Source organism: Malaya genurostris, chromosome 1, assembly GCF_030247185.1.
Source record: "Malaya genurostris strain Urasoe2022 chromosome 1, Malgen_1.1, whole genome shotgun sequence".
Classification (NCBI taxonomy): Eukaryota; Metazoa; Arthropoda; class Insecta; order Diptera; family Culicidae; genus Malaya; species Malaya genurostris.
In genome coordinates, this window is record NC_080570.1 from 89,209,478 (window position 1) to 89,226,258 (window position 16,781).

Here is a 16,781-nt window from a genome sequence, read left to right on the forward strand (position 1 = left end):
CCTGGGTAAATAATTGCTAATAAGCTGTATTTATTGAAATTAAATACGGATTAAAAAACGGCGTCTTCATTTATTGCATTACACTTCATCGGTCTACCCAACTAACCAAAAGTTCGGATTAGTAGGACTCATTTGGCTTAAGCAGCGAGTAAGTTCACGCGGAACTAATTCTGTACTACGAAATGTCAAAAATTACCAGGTGTTTTCTTAAGCAGCAAGAAAGTTCGCGCGGAACTTGTTCTGTACTTTCATGTTTTCAAAAGTTCCGCGTGTACATTTGAGCAGCAAGAAAGTGACTGTTTTAAGTAATTGTGGAACTTCTGGCTGCTTGGGTAGCGAGAATTGGGTAGTATTGTTGAATTGTAGTTGAAACATGTTTTACCTTAGCACGTAAAACTGTTATTTCTAGCATATCAATTAGCTACCAAAGCTTACCAATGATAAGTTGTTTGTCACGTCGCATTAACCGAGTTCTAAATTTATTAATAGTATGAGTAGGATCCTGCACGCATATATTTTCAGCTGAACATGACGCAATAAAGTATTCCCCGTAAGGATTGTCAGTGATTGTTGGCATACGCATATCTTCCATCATTGCGGTTACATACCGTGGATCGCCGTCAGTTGATGTGGCTATAACCCCTATACCAGCATTAAGCAGTTTAGTTTTTATCGAATTCCATCTGGTTCGTACTTGACTACTAGTGAATTTGTTATCTGTACAAAAATATTGCAAACAGAAAGGTGCAGTTTTTTGTTTTAACGGCTGAGTCATAGTAACCACAACATTACGTCCTATGGGATATTGATGAACATCAGCAATGAGTTTTCGAGGGTTAGTAATTTCAAATAAATCACATTGTGGCATTCCGTTGTTGTCTAAAGGAGCTACCAATCCGCAAACTTTATTTCTAGTAGAATCATATTCGAGAGCTCCGTTGATCTTCGTTGCATCTTCACTCATTATTACAATCATTGGTAGATTATTTCTTATTATATATGCCTTAAGCTCCTCAACTCTAACAATCAGGCATCTCCAAACACTGCACTGCACTGCGTGCTTCATATAACCACCGCCACCGCGTGTATTGAGAATGCCATTGCGTGCCAGTGCACAAAGAGAAACACGAAACGCAATATCCGAAACCACGGTGCTCGTGGCGCTGTTTTATTTTCGGCGCTGGTGTTTCAAGCTTCGGTATACACCGAAACTGCGTGTTTTCAGTTTCGTTAAACACCGGAGCCGAGTGTTTTCAATTTCGCGAAGGCACCGAAGAGCACCCATGCGTTGGTTATAATGTCAATCAATTGAATTCAATTAGACGCGTATTGATGAAAAAAGAATTAATCATTCAAACGCATTTTTCGTCATACCGTGGTGCTATAGGTGCTTATAGTACAAGCAACGTATATGGCAAAATCGGAAACACTCGGCTTCGGTGTTTGCCGAAGTCAGGAACACTCGACTTCAGTGCTGCCCGAAAATCCAAACACCGTTGCTTGGCAATTACACGACCACCGATACGGGTGCTTTTTCTACTGCGTTCGGTGTGTGTTTTTCAACACGGGCACGAAGCGTAGCATTTAATACTCCTGGTGGTGTGCTCACGAGTGATGGTGAGTACCGTGCAGAACGGATCCGTGTTTTTGCCATGCCTGCTAACAATGCCTTCTTCGATAGATTTTGATCTTTTCTGTAAGTCACGTTGCAATGTTCTAATGCTTGGGCATGGTGTATTCGCATATAAGAAATTGTAACCCTCCGGGCCTTGTTGCATGAATTCATATAAAAAAATTTCCCTTTCGACGTTACTGTAACGCATGCCGCATGCGTGTCATGTTTCTCCGGCGATTTTGTACTGACTGCAACAGAGATATAAATGGTGAAGACTGGCCAAGTTCTAGTGCATCAGCAGAGGCCACAGGCTGATGCACTATGCATTTAAATTTTCGGTAGAAGTTCCTTCCTCGTCGCTAGCACGAAGAGCCTCTCTCTCTGGTAACTCCAAGTAAGATGATTCCGAATGTTCTGAACGAATAGTGTTATTATCAATACTTTCAATTTGTTCGTATTCTGCTTGTTCGCTTAGCACGTGGTCGCCATCTAAGTAACTGTTATTCGCTTCATTGATGTTGAAATCAAGAGCTTCCCGCGCACTATTTTCCTCAGACATAATGTCATATGACCGCTCAGCTTGATTTGGTTCGATTTCCAATATATAGGAATTTTCTTCACGCACAGCCATTTCGTTCCAGCTAGCTGAAATCTTTTGGCCCACAAATCTATGCACATTTCTTACATGCGATGTAAAATTTGAAATCTTCCATACACCCTTACAATCCACATTACAGGTTACAAGATGTTGGCAAATAGGACACTGAACTTTCGCCCTGACCGTATTCTCCGTTTTGTCGTGAATACGACTTACTTTACTATGGGGTGCCTTTTCAAAATTAGCCATATGGAAGAATGGGCAGAACTTAATCGTGAATATCTCGACTTGTATTAACGGTAGCTACATAATTCTTTCACTATTTGATCAAAAATATGATCAGGAATTGAGGATAATATTTTGAACAGTGTGAGATAACCACAAACAACTCAAAAATTAAATTTTCTCAAACTTTGAAAACAACGCGGAAAACTCTTTACTTTCGTTTGGGTTTTTCGCGCAAGGACGACGATTTTGAGGTAGTCAAGCACATATCATCAACTGACTGCGTATAAAAGGGGAATTGTGGTCAAAAACCGATCATTCCTTCTTGTGCGTTGGACGGAAGCAGACGTCGTGGGACTAGCAGCTTCGGAGAGTGCACCTTCTGCCTAGTTAAAAACCTCAAACGCTCAGGTCATGCTCTCATTTGGACTTCAATCGTCAGGTGGAGCAGTCGTCAATGAAAGCAGACCTTTTGTGTGGTACCAAACCTCAAACGCTCAGGTCGTGCTCTCATTTGGACTTCAGCCGTCAGGTGGAGCAGTCGTCAATGAAAGCAGACCTTTCGCGTTGTACAAAACCTCAAACGCTCAGGTCGCAGAGCCAGTTTCCCTTCGAAGAAGATCGATTACATCATCCTGTTGGTGGTCGTTTGCATACAACGGGAAATGGACAACAATGTGGAACATTATGCAAAATCAACCTTTCTAATGGCTTTAAATGTTACCTAAAGAACTATAAAGATTGCTTCTTTGTAAATCAAAAATTAAATTAGCAATGCAGTGCAAATCTAGGATAATATGATCAGTTTTTTTTTGCGAATTTCACAGTTCTAAATTCGCAACAGTGTTCAAAATCGTTTATATCCAATCAGTGTTTAATATCTTAGAAAATTATACAATTTGGCCCTTCACGCACGCTTTCATAAGAGGTTCTTTCCAAAACCACCAATATTTGATCATAAAGACTATACTGGTTATTTTGTAATATTTGTGTGTCAGAATGTTTGATGTAACTAATCTGTACTGTAGTTTGGGTGTATCGTTTCAAATTCTAGTAGTGTAAAAGGGCAAAACTTGCACAATTAACACAATCGATCAACTAATTGATATTCGGAAGTATAAAGAAAGAGTGTCAGTTTTATTCGTATTCACGATATCCAGTTATGTCTCTGACATTACACACCTGCACCTTTTTTCAAGCGAAACATGAATATTAGAGAGCATTAAGCAAAACTGTTTTATCACACTAGATCCACTATTCCTATGAGAGAAATAAAAACAATGTTGGGAAAATAAAGGTTTGTCATTTTATACCTACGATCATAGTAAATTACATAAATTACCTACGATCATAGTAATCTCTAATTTTAGCGATGATTGAGACTACAACTGACTCATCTGTCGTCCGTGTGTTTAAAGAATGATTTTTTTTATACTTCGCGAAGTACATCCAACCTTTTTGTTGAACACTATCAGCAATTTTTTTTAATTAATGCTCGTTCTCCAGCCATAAACCGAAATTTGCTTGGATTGGAGTTATATGTTCCCCAATATTGTTGTAGCTGTGGATGATTCGCTGGTAGATTCATCGTCTCCGGTAAGAGACGAATATCGGTTTCGATGTCATCAATTTGTTCATCTGTCAAACTTACAATCGCAGGGTTAATGAAACCAGATATTTCTAAAGCATTCTTGATATGCTTTGGGATGGAGCATGCCAAAAATTTTTCGATTTTCTCCCAGAATAAATCCTAGACGTGAAATTAGGTACGTAGTGAATATATATATATATATATATATATATATATATATATATATATATATATATATATATATATATATATATATATATATATATATATATATATATATATATATATATATATATATATGTGTGTATAACTCTACCATTGTATTCTTTTAGTTAGACAATATTTGTTTTTCTATATAATAAGGCCATTCAAACATGTTCAAATTATTTCTTAATTTGGGTTGTCAAACACTGCTTGAAATATTGATACACTCAAAATAATAATCATGTTATAGTTACGTGAAAAGTTTTGTGAATATTTTCCACCATACTTTCCACGTAGATTTTAATGGACTGGCATTTAAAAGCTGTTTAATGCATAATCTAGTAAAAGTTACGTGTTTCATAGGTAGAATGTAATGTATTGTTCATATCCCATTTACCTATCAGTTCATATAAAATTTAGACACCAGAGAATTACTACTTTATATATTGGTTGAAGTCAAAAGGGAGATTTCAGATGTTTATATAAATCTATGAAATGAAAAATAAAACATTTATTTCAGAAAATTAGCATATAATTTCAATAGCTTAAAAAGAAACTAATAACGTCGTGGTATCTCAAATCGACAAGCCTCCAAAAATCGTTTTTGTTGTCACTGCCATCCAACCGAAGCCGCAGGTGAGAGTCGAGAACTCCCACAACACAACCGATGCAGGTTAAAGTCGCATTACATGCTTCATACCGATTTCGAACTCGTTTTTCAGTGGACCAACGGCCTGTTTCGGCAGGAGCGGGCAAACTTCCGGACTCACGCAGGCACTCGGTCCAGTTGAACATATGAAAACTTTTATACTGGAATGGTCCGGACGATGTAGTCAAAAATTGTAACTAATTAACATTTTTTTTAATTAACATTAACACACTGGAAATTCACGTAGATTGTTTGACGCTTGGTCAATTCACGTAAACCTTATGTGATGACTCTATTCATTTTAGGGGATGTTCGTATAACATTCATTTTCGTCACGTAAAATATTCAATTTGACATTTGAAACCATTTTACGTGATTTTTCAAGTAAATCGAACGTGAATTTTTATTTGAGTGTAGTAAATCAGTGGTATGCATTTCGAGCAGTTTCAATTTTTCAATCGCACTTATTCTACACTATTCCAAATCATTCTTCTGCTTTTTTCAAAACATTTCAATTTAATCCGAATTATTCGACAACATTTTTAAAAATCCAATAACTAAACATCAAACTAAAACTATTCTTACATACAATCACGGAGTGTCGTCCCCCTCGCCGGTAGGGCTTAACTGGGCTCTGTATTATACTTTAATACAACCGGCCCTTCTTACCAGAATGAAGAGGAAATTTCGTGAAGTGAACGTATCCCAATTGTGTTTTACACGATGACAATAAATGAACGGTAAATCAAGTTCATCTTTGACGTTTATTTAAGGTTTGTGTACCATGGAATACTGTAGAATGAGATGAAATATTGTAGAATAGACAAAAAATTAATATAATACCGCACATATGAGCAAACCACTGATAGCTGCCGAATGATGTTCATCCAGTTTATTTTGTGAGGTTGTGTCGTTTTCGTGTGGGACCAGATGGGTGAGATGATCTGTGTGTGAAGTGTGGGAGGAAGTGCATGCAAAAACACACGGATCCATTGCTGGTACCATGATCATCAAGCTGAACCATGAAGCCCGAAGATTTTATTACAAGCCGAGCTTGTGATTATAAGTAGAAAGTTCATCCGACTTTCTCCCGAAGTTCTACCGAAAGCCGAGACTACTGTCACTATGCCAGAGGCAGTGGCCAGTGCCCTTGAAAAGATATTTTTGTTGTTACTCGTCGCGTTTACGCTGACGTGAAGGCTTGCCTGAAAGGTAACGAGTTTTTCCTTCACGACTGGCTAGCAATGTTGTTTTTCCTTCACGGCTCCCTACCTTTTTTACAATACTAGCAAATTCGACGGAAAATTTGCTAAGGGCGCTGCACATGAACAATAACTCATCACCCCCTTTATCTCACCTCCATTAGTCATATACGAAAACCATTAGTTAGAGTGAGAGCAAAAAATTCTACTCGAACAAAGATTTAATGCAGTTTTGATTACCAAATGGAGAAATTGCTTAATTATTACTGGCTGGGAGGATTTGTGAGTTTCTATAACAATCCTACAACTAAACACTAACAAAATCAATAGACACAATTGTGCACATTCTTTACATTAAAATTTTTGTCTTAATTTTTCATTTGGTAGACTGAGTTTGATCTCAAATGTGTTTTTCTCTTGCACAAGAAGTAAATCCAAAGCCATTGTTGTTTAAAAAAGTTACCTTCGGGCAAGAGTTGAAGGCAGTTAATATTTTAAGTTAATGCGCGTCGTAAACAATAATATTTCTTACTAGGTTTTGTAAGAGATTGAGCCACATAAATATTTTATTTATTTTTTCGCTCACCACACCCCCACACCAAAGAGCTTCAATTTGTGAAGCACCCTGGTAGTGGACGCAAACTTGTCTCAGCTCAAAAAAAAAAATCTGGCAAAATACTACTAAAATAAACTCTTACGTTACAATACGCTGAGATGCTTGTATTTTCATGATGTGCAATTAAGCATTTTTAATAAATATTGCGGAATCCCAGTGGAATTGATTTCTTTTTAAGGGATCCATACTGATACAGGCTAACTAAAAAAAATTATACAAGAATGAATTACTGTTGACAGTTTGTAAAACAAGGAATACATTAATACATTAAGGAACTACATTAATTAAATATCTCGCTCAGTCTGTGCTTAAAATGATACTTCAGTCTAGCCCCAAATAAGGCACGGCTGGATGTTCTTTGTATGTCAAGTGGAAGTGCGTTATATTTTATTGGACCAACAAAAAGAATCCTTCTTTGACCAATGTTTGTGACTGCTCGAACGCGAAGCAGGTTGTTACTACGACGTGTAGTTCGAGAGTGAGTTAAAGTTGGAAACTGTAAATTATGGAGAGTTGAGGTGTTGTGTAGGATATCATGAACGAACAGTAATGTTTGAACATCACATAAGTATGCTAGAGGTAAGATGTTATGGGTATTATCGGAGTATAACAATAAGCTTGAAAACAGCAGGGGTTTATTGAGTTTGAATTTTTTTTGATGAGAGCTAACGGTTATCGTTGTATGTATTTTTGAGTATCGGTCAATTATTGTTTGTTTAAGTTATGCTTTGAGGTGCGACAAGGTTTTCTAAATTATAAGTGGAGAAATCTAATTGTTAAATAAAAATATTCACCCATTAGTCGCCTCAATTACAGCGCCAGAGTTATCCATTGTTTGCATAATCACCCGTTGTGTTATGTTAAAGTTTTTCACTAGTACGTTCACCCCGTTTGTCACCACAGATCAGCTGATTGCAGGGATGCTTGATTTCATCAGGCTTTGTAGAATATTTGAAAATGAATCGTCGCAATAAATTATGGGATTACGTTGATAATATATTTAACGTTTTTAGCAATTATTGAATGCAACAATTTATTTTGCTCAACGTTGTTCAGAAAAATGACTTCTCATGTATGTGGAGCCGATTATTGGTTTGTGGTATATACATGGCTGTAATATTTATACTTTTTAATTAGTTTTTCGCACGGAATGTTTAAAAAGTTTACTATCGGGCCTGATGTAAAATGAATTTCTAGGCATTTTTGATTGCGTGGGTAATTTTCACCCGAAATTAAGTGGCGGCAGGCCAGAAGCAAAGTAAATAAGGAGTGTATCGATAAGTAGTTAGCAACACTCAAACAGTTATTACTCTGAAATGGGTTAGTTTTTTGCAGCGTGTTTTGCGGTGACATGTTTATTTAAATGTCAATAACAGTTGCGCAATCGATTGTTTTCGGTACGGTTTATCGTTTCAATGATGAGTCGAATTGATCCGGAAACGCGAAAGAAAATTATGCACACTTGGTGCTCAGAAGGTGGTGTCACGTACAACGAAATGAAAAAACGGGTGAAAGTGCACCACACCAGTGTCAAAAATATTGTCGAGAAGTTCGAGACCCTTTCCATGAAGGATTTGCCCCGATCCGGTAGGAAAACGGATCCCAGCCAGCCCGGCCGGAACTCCCTGAAAACGCACAAGAATCAGAAGGTGTCCCTGGTACAGCATGTTCAGGCCAAAACAAGAGCGCGAAAACTGTATAACCGGATTCTACAGAATAAAGACGGATGCATCCTGATCGACGAAGAAACCTACGCCAAGGAAGACTCTCGAGCGCTGCCCGGACCGCAATATTATACGAAATCGGTGTACAGGACCTGGACGACGCTGACACCACGGTGGTGATGGAAAAGTTTGGCAGAAGGTGTTGGTCTGGCAAGCAATTTGTACCTGTGGTTTGCGGTCGTCGATTTTCTTCACGTACTTCGGCTATAACAATAATCAATAATCAATGTTGCTAACTACTTTTCGATACACTCCTTATCGTAACAGAACATGAGTTCGATTTTGTATTGCGTTGGAAGATGAGATGTAGGCACGATTCACAAGTTTTAACAATATGTCAGTGACGTCTCGTGGCAAAATGTAACAGTTCGTTGTAAATGAAAACTAAGTATTGAGAAATTGATATTCGCTTGTGTTTTTCAATACAATGAATATCGATATTCTTTTGGTGGGATTATTTTAATAAACTTATTTTGTATCACCGATACTATAACAAAAAAACCGCGCGCTGCACATTGAGCAATTCTGTCAATAATGTCATTTATTTATTTATTTATTTATTTATTTATTATCATCGGACATTACAGTCTAAATGATATGAGTGGGGAAAAGCCAGTTTGAGTGTACCAAAACATTTCAATGGCACTATTCTCAAAGAGGCATAAAAACCACTATCTTTTCCAATACACCAAAATTTACTCATAATACATACAAAATTGTCGTTGTTAATAAATATAACTATACAAACATCATACGTTAATCATACAAACACCAATAAATAGTATACTTAAATATCACAGTAATTGTAGTCTTCGTATAGAGGATGCAATTTTTTTTGATGAGTCGCCAAACTCGAAGGTACACTCTGCTCGTGAAAAAGTACGTATCATTGAAGAGACTGGTTCGTGATATCCATAGCTCGTCCGATGAAACCTCGTTGATAATAACGACACATCGGGGGTTCTTCTAGTGGCTCGAAGATCCAAACGGGATAGTAGTTCAGGTGCATCAATTTCACCATTTAGAATTTTCGCAACTGTTAAGGTTTGTTGGATACGACGACGACGTTCCAAGGATTCAAGATTTAATAGCTGACAACGATATTGATATGGCGGTAGGTTCTGCGGGTCACGCCAAGGTAGATTCCTGAGAGCTAATCGTATGAATCTTTTCTGAACTCTTTCTAGTTTTAGGCACCAAGTTAACTGATACGGATTCCAAACTGGCGATGAAAACTCAAGAATTGGTCGAACTAAGGAGCAATAAAGAGATTTTAAGCAATATGGATTCGTAAAGTCACGGGATATTTTAGATATGAATCCCAGTTGTCGATTCGCTTTTTTAGTTATATGAGCCATGTGGGAGCTAAAGCTCAGTTTGTGGTCCAATATAATGCCAAGATCACTGATTTCATTAACTCTACGTAACGGTATACCATCAATGCTGTAACTGAAGATGATCGGATTGCTCTACCTATGAAAAGTCATTACGGCGCATTTCGCGATGCTAATGGTAAGCTGATTTGTTCTACACCAATCCACGAAGCTATTTAATAGTGTTTGCAATCGAACGCAGTCTTCGGTCGAATTCACTGCTAAATTGAGTTTGAGATCGTCAGCAAATATTAGTTTACATCCAGTACCCAAAACGGAAGCTACATCATTAAAAAAGAGTATGAAAAGCAGGGGACCCAGATTACTACCCTGTGGTACTCCTGATCCACTGGTAAATGCGGACGATTAGCAAGAACCCAGTTTTACACGAATGATTCTGTGGGTAAGGTAAGACCGTAGCCAAGTAGTTAGCTTGTGTGTGGCTCCGAGCAGACTGAATTTGCGAAGAAGAACTTCATGGTCGATACGATCGAAGGCTGCTTTCAGGTCAGTATATATAACATCCAACTGTAATTTATTCTCCATTTGGTCGATACATGTTGACGTAAATTGCAGTAAATTCGTTACAACAGAACGGCCTAGTATGAATCCATGCTGATCAGTTGAAATGTAGCTAGCGATACGACGGAGAATAAATTGATTGACGATGATTTCAAATATTTTACTTCCTGCCGAAAGATTCGTAATTTCACGATACTGTTGGACATTCCGTCTATCTCCATTTTTAAACACAGGAAACATATAGGATTGTTTCCAAATATCGGGAAACTTTGCCTCATTAAACGATTGGTTGAAGATTTGAGATAATGGTACCGATAAAGCAGCTGCACAGCGGCGGTAAACAACAGCAGGAATTCCATCAGGACCAGGAGAGAATGAGCTTTTAAGCTTTCTGGCAGCGCTAAGTACCATATCAGGTGACACATGGAAGGTGCTTAAATCGGCAACGTTGTGCGGCACAGTAGTTAATACTGAGGTCAACTCAGAGTCAGATGCAGAACAGGAAGTAAACACAGAGGCAAAGTGTTTTGCAAACAGTTCACAAGCAGTGGCTGTAGAAGATGCTGTCACTTCTTCAAGGTAGACATTAGGAGGTACATTAGATGTTTTCCTTTTCGAATTAACGAAGTTCCAGAACCCTTTGGGGTTACATCGCAACCCAGATTGAACTCAAAGAACATAAGACCTATATAAGGCAGCATTAAGATTCCGATATGCAATGCTAGCGGCATGGAAATCGTGAGCAGTGACAGTCGAACGTCTACGGCGAAGTTTACGCTGACAGGCATTTCGTTTTCGGCGCAAAGAACGCAGTAGTGGTGTACTCCAAGGTGGGGAAATCGGTCTACGTGTAGCGGGAAGATTTGCAGCAAGCCAGTCTTGTAATACATTACAAAATTGAAATGTCATTGTGTCATTATCAGATGGTCCAAACAATGTTTGCCAATCAAGATGGAGTAAATAACTTGTCAACGCTGAAAAATCGATCTTTCGGTAGTTCAGAGACCGGACATTACTAGCTACGGCTCTTACAGGTGGTTCAACAGTGGGTGGTTGCATCGAAATAAACAATAGGGGGGTGGTGGATATCAATCGGTAGGAGAGGAGCAGTTGATTCCTCAATACACAATTTTTGTTCAGTTGAACCGAAAACCAAATCAAGGACACGCCCGAGGTTGTTAGCATGTAAATTGAACTGATTGAGATTTAAGAAATCCATTCCATCAATCGAAGCAGAACTAGCAGGTGATAGCTGAGATAAATTATCAACACGAATATTATTATCAACCGTGGTTGGTTGTAACCTCCGCAGACCAAAACCATATCTTCGGTAGAACATGTGTCGCATAGCTCTTGGACTGATGCGATATGGGACTCAATAGTACGAACATCTCTGCTAATATCAGGAGGAATATATATAGCACAGAGAAGCAATTTACGGTTCCCAATGCTAACCGAAACGCAAACCTGTTCCAAATTTGCCTCATGAGTAACGTTTACGCGTGAACTAATATGGCGATCCGAAACTGCAATTAAAACTCCTCCAAAGCTCTTTTTTCGGCTGTTGTTTTCATTCCGGTCGCAGCGGAATACGTTGAACGAGCTGCCAAATAATTGAATAGACTGAATTCGATCGTCAAGTCCAGTTTCCGTCATCACAATGATATCCAAATTGCAGTCACATATAGCTACGAAAGCAGCATTTATTTTAGAGCGCAGGCCACGGACGTTTTGATAGTACAACCATATACTGTTGAGATGTTGTTGAGAAGCAAGTTGAAAAGTAGTCTGAAACGGTATTATTCCATTCAATGTGTGTGCAGTATCAAGCCTAGCTTCGGGAAGACATATACGCTCTTGATTTTTACCTGGCAAACCAGGGTTGGCACTGGTTTCTAAGTTACACTCAGGAGTACCAACAAATTCTCCTGGAAGGACAAAGCTGGTTCGTGGCAACATTTGTAATTGAGACATCTCTCTCAGCGATAGTGAAGTATCAATCCCTAAGCTTCGGGGTGACATATTCGTGTAAGATTTTTACCTGAGAAACCAGGGTTGGCACTGGTATATGAACATGGTGAGTCCACCGTATCATCTGATTGCTAGGAGTAGTCAATTCTCAATTTGGCCATTTTTAGTCGCTTCAGGTAGAGCGGGCACTCCAAGCTCCATACAGTGTGGCAAGTTCCAGTTGCTTCATTGGTAGATGTCGACGCTCCAATCGAATTGGTACAGTTCACACACTTCTCAAAGTTGGAATTGCAATCATTGACTGCATGGTTTTCAGCACACTTAGGGCAACAGACAGGCTTGCCGAAGGTGGACGCTTTGTGGCCGTATTCGGAGCAATTGAAGCAACGAAAAACATCAACATCTTCGAAAATTCGGCAACGGTCCCAACCGATGAACACATGCTGCAACTTCTGCAAGTAGTTGTAAGTGCAGCAGTCAAATTCGAAAATTACTGCCGTAAGATTATTCCGAACATGCTCTCGTTTGTAAAAATTTATGATTTGAATTGTACACGGGTCCGGCAGAGTATTTTGTTTTTTTTTTTTTTAATTTTTCAATTTGGTTTTGGTTAAGATTTTCCGATATTCCGACTATTTTGATCCTAGGCTTCAATGGTTTTTGGATTTCAATGTCATACTTTTCCGATAACAAATCTCTAGAAGTTGACACAAGCTTTGAGGCGTGCTCACTAGAGACGCATCTAACAGCAACCGCTCCATTATCTTTAAACTTTAGATTGGTAACAGAAAACATGGTTGGATCTAGATTTGAACGAATGTCATTCTTGGTCATATCAGCCGCCTGTGATGACTTTGGTTTGAAAATAACCGTTTGCTCTAGCCATCAATAAAATCGGTTCCACGTTTCAACTGAGACAGCCACCAAGTGCGCTGGATTTATCCCTTTGCTCGACTTCGCTACAGTTAGATTGCAAGTGGAAGGTAATCTGTGATCCTCACGGTAGCGATCACTTGCCGATCATAGTTTCTATCACCAACCGTGGAAGACCATCGGAAACAATCAATGTTTCGTACGATTTCACACGAAACATTGATTGGAAACGTTACGCGAGCTCGATGTCTGAGAAACTGGAAACATCACAGGAGCTTCCTCCGGAGGAAGAGTATACATTTTTGGCTGGCTTGATTCTTGACACCGCAATTCAAGCTCAGACGAAACGAGTACCTAGCGCGCAAACTAGTATGCGTTCTCCCAACCCATGGTGGGACAAAGAGTGCTCAGAGCTGAAAACGAAAAAAGCTTCAGCCTTCATCTCGTTTAGAAGGAACGGAACTCCAGATAATTATCGGAAATACGCGGCGTTAGAATTTCAAATGAAAAGTCTGATTAAAGCTAAGAAACGCGGTTACTGGCGAAGGTTTGTTGACGGATTAACGAGAGAAACAGCAATGAGCACTCTTTGGAATACGGCCCGTCGCATGCGCAATCGAAATCACGACAACGAAAGCGAGGAATATTCTAACCGCTGGATATTTGATTTCGCTAAGAAAGTATGTCCTGATTCTGTTCCGGAACAGAAGATATCCCGCGTCGCGACATTGAATACAAACGAAACACCGTTTTCGATGGTAGAGTTCTCACTTGCGCTCTTGTCGTGTAACAATAGAGCCCCGGGGTTAGACAGAATTAAATTCAACTTGTTGAAAAATCTGCCCGACTCTGCCAAAAGGCGCTTGTTGAATTTATTCAACAAGTTCCTCGAGGGTAATATTGTCCCACACGAATGGAGAGAAGTGAGAGTTATTACTATTCAAAAACCTGGAAAACCAGCCTCCGATCACAATTCGTATCGGCCGATTGCTATGCTTTCCTGTATTCGGAAATTGTTGGAGAAAATGATTCTCTTCCGTCTAGACAATTGGGTCGAAACAAATGGATTGCTTTCAGGTACACAATTTGGGTTCCGCAGGGGCAAAGGAACGAACGATTGTCTAGCGTTGCTCTCAACAGAAATTCAAATGGCATTTGCTCGTAAAGAACAAATGGCATCAGTTTTCCTCGACATCAAGGGGGCATTCGATTCAGTTTCCATTAACGTTCTATCTGAGAAGTTGCATCAGCATGGTCTTTCACCAGTTTTGAACAACTTTTAATATAATCTATTGTCCGAGAAACACATGCATTTTGAGCATGGTGATTTGACGACAAAGCGATTCAGTTACATGGGTCTTCCTCAGGGCTCATGCTTAAGCCCCCTTTCATACAACTTTTACGTAAATAACATTGATGAATGTATCAACACATCTTGCACGCTAAGACAACTTGCCGACGACAGTGTTGTGTCTATTATAGGACCCAAAGCTGCCGATCTCCAAGGACCATTGCAAGATACCCTCGACAACTTGTCGACATGGGCTTTTCAAATGGGTATCGAGTTCTCTACGGAGAAAACTGAGCTGGTTGTATTTTCAAGGAAGCGAGAACCTGCGCAATTACAGCTTCAACTAGGGGGTGAAACCATAGCTCAGGTTTTCACATTTAAATATCTCGGGGTCTGGTTCGATTCCAAAGGTACCTGGGGATGTCACATTAGGTATTTGAAACGAAAATGCCTACAGAGAATCAATTTCCTTCGTACAATAACCGGAACTTGGTGGGGCTCTCACCCAGGAGACCTGATCAGGTTGTACAAAACGACGATATTGTCAGTAATGGAATATGGATGTTTCTGTTTCCGCTCCGCTACGAATATTCATTTCATTAAACTGGAAAGAATTCAGTATCGTTGTTTACGTATTGCCTTGGGTTGCATGCAATCAACCCATACGATGAGTCTTGAAGTGCTGGCGGGCGTCTTACCGTTGAAAAACAGGTTCTGGGATCTCTCATATCGACTGCTAATTCGATGCGACATTTTGAATCCGATGGTGATAGAAAACTTTGAAAAGCTCGTCGAGCTTAATTCACAAACCCGTTTTATGTCCTTGTATTTTGACTACATGGCTCAGAATATAAATCCTTCTTCGTTTGTTCCCAATCGTGTTCATTTTGTGGATACTTCTAATTCTACTGTGTTCTTCGACACATCCATGAAAGAAGAAATTCGTGGAATCCCGGATCCTGTACGCCCTCAAGAGATCCCAAAAATTTTTAATAATAAATTTAAAGAAGTCGACTGTAATAAAATGTTTTACACTGACGGATCATATCTAGACGGGTCCACTGGCTTCGGTATATTCAATGTAAATTTCACCGCTTCCTATAAACTCAGTGATCCAGCTTCAGTTTACGTCGCAGAACTAGCTGCAATTCAGTATACCCTTGAGATCATTGACACTCTGCCCACAGATCACTACTTCATTGTATCGGACAGTCTCAGTTCCATTGAGGCTCTCCGTTCAGTGAAGCCTGGAAAGCACTCACCGTATTTCCTGGGGAAAATACGGGAACAATTGAGTGCTTTATCTGCAAAATCATACCAGATTACCTTGGTTTGGGTCCCCTCACATTGTTCCATACGGGGCAATGAGAGGGCGGACTCGTTAGCCAAGGTGGGCGCACTAGAAGGTGATATCTATGAAAGACCAATCTGCTTCAATGAATTTTTCAGTTGCTGTCGTCAGAAAACTCTAGCTAGCTGGCAGAATACATGGAATAGTGGAACTCTGGGACGATGGTTACACTCAATAATCCCACAGGTATCGACGAAAGCTTGGTTCCGGGGGTTGGACGTGAGCCGAGACTTTATTCGTGTAATGTCAAGGCTCATGTCTAATCATTATATGTTCAGCGCGCATCTCCGTCGTGTGGGGCTCGCTGAGAGTGGTGTCTGCGTTTGCGGTGAGGGTTATCATGACATCGAACATGTTGTTTGGACATGTGTCGAGTATTGTGATGCCAGGTCCCAACTCATAGGTTCCCTTCGGGCCCGAGGTATACCACCCTTCGTACCAGTCCGCGACGTCTTGGCAACTCGAAATCTTCCTTATATGACTCTCATCTATAACTTCTTGAAAACTATCAATGCTCAAATTTAGTGCTCTCCCTATCTCTTTCTCGTCTACAGCTCTACCGCACTCTTCTTTACGTTGCTGGAAGTATGGCCTGTGTAAACGATGCTTCGGAGCATGCACCTGCCTTGAACTGACTGAGTTGCTGGAAGCTACCCAAAAACGTCACATCAACGTCAGAACACACCAACGAAGCATCCCAATCCAGAATAATCTCTTCATTGCTACAAGCTGAAAAACATGAAGATTCATCGAACGCAAAATGTGTCTAAAAGATGTATGCCACAAACCAATGATGTATTCAAATTTCAATTCAATACTGTGTAGGTCCCACCCTCCCTATGTCCCCTTACTAACTGGGGAGTATGCCGCCCCGTAATACGGCATCCCTTTCTCTCTCCCTAACAACAAGACAATCGGCCACGTTAAGCTAAAGCAAATGAGCCTAATAAAAATTTTATTTGAAAAAAAAAAAAAA